Genomic DNA, 11,967 nt, shown 5'->3' on the forward strand with positions numbered 1-11,967 from the left:
TTTGAAGTCACATCATCTCGTGTCACAGAATCACATGTCAAGGTACGGCTAAGGTTGTGCTGCTGACTTCTTTAAAATGCTTTGCCCATCAATTTTATCTCTGCTGTACGCATTTCCCTATCTTTGCTTCTGATCAGCCCATTTCCTGTTTAAACTAGCCACACAGGATTTTTGTAACTCGGTAAACGAGATCTGTGGCTTCCTACCACAGTAGGAGCTTCAGTTTCGAGTGTTAGGTCTTTAATGTATTTCTGTTCAGCTTTCCTTGAACATTATTTTTCACTGATTTCTCTGCTTTCATATTCCATTTTGTAGTTCCACACTTTTCATCTGTCCTAACATTAAATCATTTTCATTTCTGAGGTTTCATTTTCTTTATGATGCATCCTTTCTGGGCTTACCCAATTTGTTGTTATGCCCGTATTGGAGCAGTTGCAGATGCATCACATTGTTTCATGAGGCAGCAAAGCAAATTTAACGGCTCACTCCCACTGGGAAGGCCCTGCCCAACCTTAACTCCTTCCAATCTCAACCACATGTTCCCACCTCCTCTTCACGCTGTGGTGCTCATCTGTCTCTCAGTGATATAGTTCAGCTAACTAGATCAGCAGAAAGCCAACCAGTTTAGAAAAACTAATCAGCTTCTGCCAGGCTGGTGAGCTGAAACAGCTCACAGGGATGTTGGACAAGGGCCAGCGCTAGCTCAGAGGGAGACTAGGAACACCAGGACAGGACCTGGAGAGAGACGGGATCACCTTACATAGGCAGCAGCAGTTTTACAGAGACTCAGTCATACTAGGAAATGTCATGCTGGGCATTTGCCCTTCGTACCACCATTTCTCCACCTCGCCTACCCCTGGCTCCAGCAGTAACTTAAACCACAGGATGACCAAATGATCCAAGCTGGAAGGGGACTCAAGAGGTCCTCAGTCCATTCACTTCATTCAATGCAAGGTCAGTGCTGAGCTCACACTAGGCTGTTCGGGGGTTTATCCAGTCATGCCTGGAAAACCTCCAAGGATGGAAACAGCCAAACTCCTCTGAGCAACCTGTGCCGGTGATACATTGTCCTCAGAGCAAATTATGTATTTTTTCCTCTAAATCTGTGTATGGTCAAAGTCAGAATATCCTGCAGCACTGTTTCATTTTCATTTCATATCACCGATTTCTAATTAATTTTCCCTTTGAGGTCCATCCTTCCCAGAATTTTCTGCTGGGTATTATGAAGGCCATCACTGATACCACATAAAGCACGTCTGACCCCCACATGGTGTTGTCAGTATCTATTTCTTGGAGTCTTTTAGCCATCTGGCAAGATCCATGTTTTTAAGCCAGCAAGGTGCTTAGGAGGATGTCAGACAACAAGCATAGATCGGTCTCTTTCTGTACATTTTGGTAGGTCTTTCACATACTCTTACCATTTGAACGCGAGGCCTAGGTCAGCTGTATGACCCCAGCTCTGCTTTACTAAAAGAAAAGGTTGCTAAGCTGAGTGACAGCACAGAAACTGCAGCCAAGCAAAATATATAGAAAAAGCAGAAACAAGGACGGAAGTGAAATTGTTGAGTCAGTAGCAGTTACTCAAGGACTGAAGGGAAAAAATATTAACTGAAAAAAATATCCAAGTAGAAGACAGAAACTCAGCAAAACTGAGGATCAGCCTATTGCAAGGAGCAATGGAGACTGGCACTTCCCTGTGTGATTACCATCTGCCTGACCAGCAGAAACCCGGTGGATACCTGCATCAGAGGTGGTGAGGAGGGTAGTGCTTAGGCTAATAGCGTGTTAGTCCCAGCCACTCATTGCGTGTACAATCCAGTAAATAGCATAATTGTTGCATACTCATAAATGGTGTTTATGATCCTGCTTTTGAGCCTCCATGCACAGGAAAAGACACCCAAATAAAACTGACCAAGAATGCTGAGAGGGTTATGCTATACCACTGCTTTACCCATTTCTTGATTGTTATATTTGCCTTTATAATTAAAGTGATCCACAAAATGAAATACCTGCGTTTTGGTGTTTCTTTAATTCCTACTTTGAAGGACATTTTGTAAACCATGCTTCTGCTCTTCTCCACATTTCTCCGTCATAGCACAGTATTGTGCAATATCCATTTTGGCATGTGTGGTGCAGGGCATGGCTCAGGTCACCTGTTTTGCTGGCACACTTCTTCTTCTCCATCCTAATTGCCAGATGACGCTCTACCTTCCTGCATTGACTCAGCCTGCACGCTGGCTGGCTCACCTGTCATTCCTCCTGTCATCCGCACATGGATGTGTGTCAAGGCAGGATATGAGTGGAGATGGAAGCGCAGCCCAATTACAGAATCAAGAATGCAAGAGGGAACTCATGAAATTACTATAGGTAGAGTGGAAATGCTGGCTTTCTTCCTAAAATCTTAAACTCTACCCATCTCTTAGGATGGCTTCCAGCAGAGCCAAAGAATTGAGCTGGTGTTGCAATCTAGGGAAATGGTATTCACAGACAAGTAATAGATTCAGGCAATTCACTGTGTCATCCATTAGCCAAAGAAGCTAGCCAGCAAAGCTGAAGAAAGGCGAGGGGGAAGGAGGAGGGAAACAAACCAACCAACCAAAAAACAACAACGAAATCCACCAAAAAAAAACTCAACCAAAAACCAAAACCCAAAACAAACAAAAAATCCCAAAACAAAATGAAAGAACACAGAAAAACCCTCAACCCCTGAACAAAACCTGGAAACAAAGAACAAATGAAAAGAAAAGTTATTTTTTGAAGTTGAAATAAATGATCAGTTTATTTCAGATAAACAAGATTATTAAAATTACATAATAGTAGGAATGTCAAGGTTTGAGAGAAGATGCTGATTAAGATGGAGTGGTGAGTCATAGAGGCAGTTTGACCTATGAAGCCCCCCTCATCCACAGGTCACAGTCCCTTTGACTTGAGGTCACACCGGAGTTCCAGCCTGTTTAATACAGCAGCACAGAACCAGCAGCAGTGCCCTGGCCATCTGCCAGCCCAGACGCATCACCATTGCTGCTATCTAAATGTTCCCAGGCACAACAGAGCAAGATGATAAGCAGCACATCACTAGAGCAAGCAGCAAAAGCAAAAAGCAGCCACTAACAAACACAAGACTCTACAGTAATGCAAGCAAATCCTATGGCAAGGCACAGAAGCCTGCCATTAATAGCTAAACAGCAACAACAGCTATAAATTCCAGTTAGATCTGTTGTTCTCTTGAACTCTTGAAGCCTCATGTTTGGCCCCGCAAAGGACTATCATGATTTGACCTCAAACAGCAGCTAAGCATCACACAGCTGATGCGAAGTGTTAGCTGATGTACAGGGGGGTTAGCGTTAAGCCGCTTGCTGCTTACTCGTGCTTACTCAACAAATGCATGCTCAACACTTATTGTGCTTGCCGGAGCAGGGTGGGAGGACCAAGGCTATTGATAAGAGGAAGGAAAAGTAACTCCTGTTCTCTGGATGCCCAAACCGGCTGAAATCAGCTTTGCGGTTTGGACAGTGACTAAATCACCAGGGAACATGCACAACGACTAGAGATGAAGAGTTCAAGGAAGACTCGTTTACTTCGTCTTGAGACCCTCACCCACGACCACCAGGAGACACTATGCAAGCAAGGACCTTTTTCCTCATTATAATATGAAGCGGGGATAGGTCATGAATATGTATAGGCGTGTTCTGTAACCTCATGAATATGTAATAGTTTAGAGGATAAATATGGCGGAGAACAACGCTGAGGTGCGCATGCCTTTGGAGGAGCAATCCCTTGTGCGTCTCAGCACTGAATAAAGCATACCTACTTTACAACTCTAATGAGTTGTGGAGTCTATCCGCGTATCACAGCCCCTTGCTCACTCCTCCCTGGTGGGATGGTGGAGAGAATCGGAAGGGAAAATACAAGTGAGAAAACTCCTGGGTTGAGTTACAGACAGTTTTATAGATAAAGCAAAAGCCATGCACACAAAGAAAGCGAAACAAGGAATTCATTCACCACTTCCCACTGGCAGGAAGGTGTTCAACCATCCCCAGGAAAGCAGGGCTACATCATGTGTAATGGTTACTTGGGAAGACAAACACCATAACCCCAAATGTTACCCCCTTCCTCCTTCTTCCCCCTAGTTTACATGCTGAGCATGACACCGTATGGCATGGTATGTCCCTGTGGTCAGCTGGGATCAGCTGTCCCAGCTGTGCACCCTCCTAGCCTCTTGTGTACCCCCAGCCTGCTCACTGGTGTGGTGGTGTGAGACGCAGAAAAGACTTTGACTTTGTGGTAAGCATTGCTCAGCAGTAACTAAAACATCTTTGTATTACCAACATTGTTTTCAGCACAAATCCAAACCATAGGCCCGTAACAGCTACTATGAAGAAAATAAACTGTCTCAGCCAAAACCAGCACACTGTCCTGTAGCAAGGTCAACTGTAATCCTACGCTCTCATCAAAGAGACAGTTGTCTTGAGTCTCGGGAAGGAAGGAAGGAAGGAAGGAAGGGAGAGTCTGCTGTCCCATACATTTTTGCTATGTGAGCAGCTGGTAATCAGAGCAGTAGCCTTCAATGATGGGCCAGCACCTGGTTATCTGCCCAACAACAGGATGCCAGCAGTTTGCCAGCACTTGGTGGTACAGTCCAACAGCAGCTCTGAACAAGTTTGTTTTTCCATTGGTGGACCAGTACAGATGTGTGCCTAGCTAGGCTCAATGCAGTCAATGATTTTTCCTGGCCCACATGCAGTTCTTTATCAAGACATGCAAACATGCAGTGCCGCTATTGCCTCAAATTGCAGAGTTAATTTTAACAGACATTGAAGTTTCCTGCAAGCCAAAGGAAATAAAGTTCCAATTGAAAAATTGGATATATGTGTAAATGTCTGCCAAACTGCAACCTCTGTACATGACCTGGTGCCTGACGTTTTGTGTTTCCTGGTTTACAGATGTTTAAAAAGTCATTGAGATCTGAAATTACCCAAACTGTCTTCTAACATGAACGGGACCTTTTTCTTCTCAGAAGTAAAGAAAAATATTTGAAGGAAAATGCATAACTTATCAATAGGTGACTACATACAGCTTTTCAGAATTCAAAAAAGATGATTTCTTCATGCTCATCATTAACCTTAATTAACCTTATTAACTCCCATCATTAATCATTGATACAGATGAGCAGCTACCTAGAGTAGAGTGACACCCAAATCTCTTTTAGAGCTGAAGGAATGGCAGTGCAACTCACCTTCTTCAGCCTGAGAGCTGCCCGGACACTGAGCAGCTAACACCATCTCACCAACAACAAAGCCCATGGGCAGCCCAGACAACCTGCCCCTTCTCTTGCCAAAACGGGTAGAGCTTGTGAAGGAGCTGGGGCTAGCAGGAGGCTGTTGTAGGTGCCATGCTCCAATATTTCCAACAGTCCACTATGAATAAATGTGTTAACTACCAGTGATGTCATCTGATAAGAGCATATCAAATCAATATTTAAGAAAGAGAAATAATTCAATCACTTACAAGCTAGTGAATCCTACTGGCATCAAATGTGGAGGTTTAGAACACATTTTGAAGGAAGGAATAATTGACAACTGGGCAAATGGAAAAAGGGATTCAAATGCATTGATGACTTGAAAATAATAGATCATGATAGAAATTATTTTCTTCAATAAAAGTTAAGACAAACATGCTTTCAGGCTGCTGGGAAAATAAACAACATTTGGTATAAGTTAAGCCTCAACAAAAGTTATTATGCCACATTGGGCATGCTGTGCATGCAATACATGTTATAGTGATATGTAACATCATTTAGGAATGCATAACATAGATAATAGGCAAAAAATAGAGCAGTGAGTAAGGCTGACCATGATTCCCTCTTCCTGCTTCCACCCTCAACTCTTTAGGACACAATGTTTGAGTATAATAAGTTTTACAGTTCCATTTCACAGCTAAATTGTGATTGGTATGTGTAATATATATAAGTCACATGTGATGGGACTTCATAATCCTGTGAAAAATATGGGGTCAGTTAAGTTGAGGACTGTGGAGAGACAACACCTGAGAAGGTAGGATATGATCCCAAGAAATAAGTGAAGGATATGAGAGAAGAGCAGAACGTTCCTACTAAAGGAACTGGGAAAAAAAAAAATTCAAACATGAATAAAACAGGGTGATATAGGCCTGAGCAGATCTTCAGCAGCCAGGACATCGCATCCAGCTCAAGCACTCCAGTACATTGCCACCACAGCCAACATGGCAGTTTGAAGTGAGCTGTCACTAAATGGGCACTACTGGCACTAAATTGGGCACTACTCAGTTGCACAATGCTGTCTTGTATGTAATGGGGAGGGGGTGTTACTTGCTTTGGCAAGAACAAGACAACTTGTTGTTTGTGCAACACGCCCCAAATTCAGAGAGATGGAGTGAAAACTGAAAACAAAGTCTTTTCAGGCCCAAGAGATTACCAATGCAGGAAGACATGTTCACCCATTTTCTGGAGAGCTGTCCCCAAACTTCCTTCTTCTACGTCCTTTCTGAAACCTCAAAAATGTCAGGAAATGTAATGCGGATTCAGCAAATTTTATTCCTTCTTCTGAATAATGCTAGCCCATCTGGTTACCTGCTTTCAGAAGTGACAATCTAGTGGCTGCCGCTGGTACTTTCTAGGATTATGCAGGTCTGGTTTTGCACAATGCTTCTGTCAACTCAAGCCCTTTGCTTGAGAAAAAAAGAGTGCTAGATTTAGCTTAAACTGCTAACTGTGATACAAATGAACGGTTGCCCCCAGCACGGTTCTGTGGACTGAATGGACCGAATTGAAACATGTTTTCTTCATAAAAGTATATCACTGCAGTAAGAGCACTCCACTGATCTCTTTAGGCAGAATTAATTCGAGAGGAAACAGATACTGAAAGAGGACATGCAAAATGGGCAAAAGCAGAAAAAAGAGAAGGGGGTGGCTGGGGAAGGGAAGTAGCTGCACAAGAGGAAGGAGTGAGCTAGCTGAGGGGAGTATATTTTTCATTATTTTACACATCATTGCAAAGGTAAGTCAATACCAGTTGTTTGCTTTTGAGCAATCTCCTGGCTGGACCTATGGCAAACCCATAGCTCTTTCCTTCCAGCCGGTGGTGAGGAAGCAGCCAGCTTCCTTTCACTCTCCTGGTGAGGAGCAGCCCTTGTTAAAGTCCTATGGCAGTTTAAGAAGCTTAAACTGCTTTATGAGCTTAAAGTGTCTAAGTCTTCAAAGCTGCTTAAAGCTATTTAAGCAGCTTAAGACACTTTGGGTTGTGTGCCATGGGGCTGTACACACCATCCTAGTCTGCAAAGCAAACAGTTCACCTTCAGGTTTACAGGTCCCAGCAATGAAACCACCAGGACTACCCTAAGCAAGCTCATCTGAGCTGAAATTTGTTCAGTTTGGTCTAATTGTCCTTAAGCCCTTTGGGATTAAGGCTGCCCTTGACACCTAACAGGGTTCTCCCAGGATCTTTGAACTTCAGCACTTTTTTACTGTTATTCAGCAAGGGTAGGGTGTCAAATGGTGGACCTAGAGAAGATTCATTAGATCAGTATTCATCCATTTTCACAGCAAAATTCACAAGCTCTGGTATTTGTTTATAAGAGAGAAGGTTCTTGTACAGTATGGAATCATTATTCTGGTGTCTAAAAACCATGCATAGTTTCTGAAAGAACAAAAGGACCATCACACAGACATTCAGTGGAGTATGGCCTAATCAAGAAACACCAAACTTAAATATTTCTGAATATTTATATATTTATATGTAAATATATTTAAAAATCTATCTATATAGTTATATATTTGGTCTTATCTTTGATGCTTACAACCATCTTTCACTAAACTAAAATAACAACGATGACTGCAAATACTTCCAGTTTTTACAGTCATATTTGGGTCAACACCACAGTGCATTGTGATGAGGAGATTTCTCTAGACAACATTTTTGAGACAGGTTATATTTTTTTTAATATTAAGTAGTGACTAGAGTTTGGCAGAAGTTTTGCACAGGTTTGAATTTCTAACAAAGAACATATTTCCTGAAAAACTTAAGTTTTGCTGAGTTTTCCTTTGGGAGTATGATTTTTAAGAGATTTATTTCCAGCAAACACATACACAAAAATATCTTACTGCAGAGTGCTACTTTATTTGCACTGTAATTCTGATTGGCATTTTCTTGTGTATAGCAGGGCCCCTGGAGGACTGTGGCTCCTATAATGCTCACTCTCCTCCCCTACCTAAAATATATATGTGGTACACCATTTTGGTTTTTGAATGTTGAAATGTTCACTTGTAATTCAAGCCCTCAATTCAATTCAAACTTTTCTAAGTTTCCAACCTTTCCAAAACACTTATGTTTATTCTTTTTCCCATCTCCCATTCCCATTTTTAATATTTTTCCAATTAGAAAACAAATCCCTAAAATTTTGAATGAAAACAATTACTAAAATTCAGAATTTCTCACAGATTAAGAAGTCCCGACTTGTTAGTTTTGCTGAGGTCTGAATCTGTGCAGACCCACTGGCATGAAAGTGAGATTTTTTTTTCCCTTTTCCATTGGCAAAGATGATTTCATTTGTTTATTTTGGATATGTTTGTTTAATTCATCATTTGAAGACTATCATAAATGATTAGATCATTACTGCCCTGGGAAAAGAACTAGTTTAATAATTAACTTGTGCTTGCAAAGCTCTTCAACAACAGAAAAAATACTGTAGATTGCACATGCATCATACAATTGTAGACTTGGATGGGATCTCAAGGGGTTTTATAGTCTGTTACTCCTCTATACTTTCAATCAAAGCTGTACCTAACCTTCCTAAGGTAAAAAAAATACAAAACAAAACTACCCCACTACACAAAACCAAAGGAAAACAAGGTTTTTTAAAAATGAAGTCCAGAGAACAGCCAGTGCAACCTTTCATAAAGGTCAATGAACATGCCCAGGATCACACATGGAATTTTCAAGTTCTGTCTTAGTGAAACCCTGTTATAGATTACCTTGTAATAACTTGTACACCCTGTCGGAGTTCCAGGGATCTCAGTCACCTACTACAAAACATTCATCTCGTCCATCTCCTAACTCTGAAGAAAGACTGCAATTGTTTTGATAATTGCAGGTGGCAGTCCCTCTGATTTGTATCTAAAAACATTAACGACAGGAATTACATAACCTTCTTGGGTAATGAATTCCAGTGATAATCTTTTCTCTACTTAGAATGTGTTACTGTAGTGTCTATTATAGTATAACTAAAAAGAGTTTTTTCAGATTCTGCCCAGATCTTTAGTGAGCATGATCAAACATATCACTACTCTCTATAATAACCTTTTATGTACTTTAAGGCAGTTGAACATGATACGGCCCTTTATTTTCAAGATTAAAACAAAGCAGAACTTGCAACCTTGTTTTATGGATCTGATTTTCCAAACTTGTCACAGAATCACAAAAAGGTTGAGGTTGAGACAGGACACTGGGAGTCATCAAGTCCAACATCCCTGCTCAAGCAGGGTCACCTAGAGCATGTTGCTCAGGATTGTGTCCAGACAGCTCTTGAATATCTCCAGAGAAGAAGACTCTGCAACCTTTCTGGGCAACCTATTCCAGTGCTCGAGCGCCCTCACAGTAAAGAAGTTCTTCCTCATGTTCAGGTGGAACTTCCTGTGGTTTAGCTTATCCCCATTGCCTCTTGTCCTATTGCTTGGTACCACTGAGATGAGTCTGTCCCCATGCTCTTGACACTCTCCCTTCAGATACTTATACACATTGATCAGAACGCCCCTGAGTCTTCTTTTCTCTAGATTGAACAGGCCCAGCTCCCTCAGCCTTTTCTCATATGAGAGATGTTCCAGACCTTGAATCACTCTACTAGCTCTTTGCTGGGCTTGCTCAAGGAGCTCCACGTCTCTCTTTCACTGGGGATCCCAGAACTGGATACGGTACTCCAGCGGAGGCCTCACCAGGGCTCAGAAGAGAGGGAGGATCACCTCCCTCAACCTGCTGGCAATGCTAATGCAGCCCGGGAACAACAACCCTTGATCACAAGGGCATTTGCTTTCTCAGCAAGGACATTGTTTGTCTTTGTTGATCTTCTCTGGATTGTTCCCGGCTTAGCTACATCTTTCTTAAATTATGGTGCTTCAGAGTAAAATACGGTATTTTAGCTGAAGCCTCACCAGTGCCAAGAAGAGCACCCTCATTATCTCTAGTCTTTACGCAAACTGTTTTGAGCAGGCAATTCAGAGAATCTAAAATTACATTTATCTCTTTTCCTCAACAGCATCACACTGTTGACTCATTCATGGCCCTCATTAATCACTAGATCTTTATCTGAAGTGGCATTCTGTGATTGTGCTTTTGATTCTGTCATCCCAAACACAGTCCTCTGCAATTGTCTTTGTTCAAATTTTTAATGTTGGGTTTCAGAATATCTCAGAACTTATCGAGATACTTTTGAATTCTAATTTTGTCCCTGAATGCATTTTGCAAGTCTTTACACAGTGTCATCTACCAAGCTTGGAAGTATATAGTTCTTTCTAATTATGTCACCTAAGTCTTTATTCATAGAATCATAGAAAGATTTGGATTGGAAGGGACTTTAAAGATCATCCGGTTCCAACCTCCCTGTCATGGGCAGGGACACCTTCCACTTGATTGGTTGCTCAAAGCCCCGTCCAGCCTGGCCTTGAACACTGCCATGGGGCAGCCACAGCTTCTTTGGGCAACCTGTGGCCATGTTTCACCACCCGCCTAATGTCTAATGTAAATCTCCCCTCTTTCACTTTAAAGCCATTCCCCCTTGTCCTGTCACTACGTGCCCTTGTAAAAAGTCTCCAGATTTCTTGTAGGCTCCCTTTAGGCACTGGAAGTTGCTCTAAGGTCTCCATGCAGCCTTCTCTTCTCCAGGCTGAACAAGCCCAACTTTCTCAGCCTGTCTCCATAGGAGAGGTGCTCCAGCCCTTTGAGCATCTTCACAGCCTCCTCAGGACTCACTCCATCAGGTCCACATCCCTCTTGTGCTGGGGGCCCCAGAACTGCACATAATGTTGCAGTTGGGGTCTCACAAAAGCAGAGTGGAGGGGGAGTCACCTCACTTGTCCTGCTGGCCCCACTCCTTTGTATACGGCCCAAGATACAGTTGATTTCTGGGCTACAACCTTACACTGCTGGCTCATGTTGAGCTTTTCATCAACCAGCACCCCAAGTCCTTCTCCTCAGGGCTGCTGTCAATCCATTCTCCTTCCTTTATTAAAATGCTGAACAGAAGCCTGCCTGTTAGGAGCTGTGAAGACTCCTCTTTAACATCTTCCTAGTGCAACTAGCAATAGTCATGTTCAGTTTACATGTAACAGTGGATTGAATTAGGAGTGATTTCAAATGGGACAGCTTTCCCAGTTCATTTACGAACATATAGGAGAGTGTCAAAAGCCTTACTTAAGATACAGCTTGGGTCAATAATCAGTAGTTTCTACTGCTTTTCCTTATCTACTGGGCCAGTTGCCCTGTTCAAGGAGGAAATTAGATTAGTCTGACAAATTCGCTTTGCCTGTTTCTTATCACATTATTGTCATGGCATGTATGTATTTACTTCTCAATAATTTGTCCCACTATCTTTCATGATACTGAAGTTATGTAGAGTACTCTGTAATTCCCTGGGTTCTTCATTTCCAATTTTTAAAAGCAGAAATGGCCACAACCCTGCAAACCAGATCTGCAGCCAACAATTTCTAAATAGTGCCTGAATCTAAGCCTGCTGAGAATGCCACATTTAAGAAGCCTCATTCATTTTTTCTTTTCTAAGTCATGTGCCGCAATGGCAAGGAGTAAGGAAGAGCAAGCCCTAAACCAGCTGGGCATTTTGTTTAAAATAATTTGGAAAGCGTATATTGTAATGTCAGATCTCTGTTTATCACCAAATATCTCAAGTGTGATCCTGACTGTATTTCCATCTTAGGCTACTTAG

The sequence above is a fragment of the Lathamus discolor genome, chromosome 1, assembly GCF_037157495.1.
Source record: "Lathamus discolor isolate bLatDis1 chromosome 1, bLatDis1.hap1, whole genome shotgun sequence".
NCBI lineage: Eukaryota > Metazoa > Chordata > Aves > Psittaciformes > Psittacidae > Lathamus > Lathamus discolor.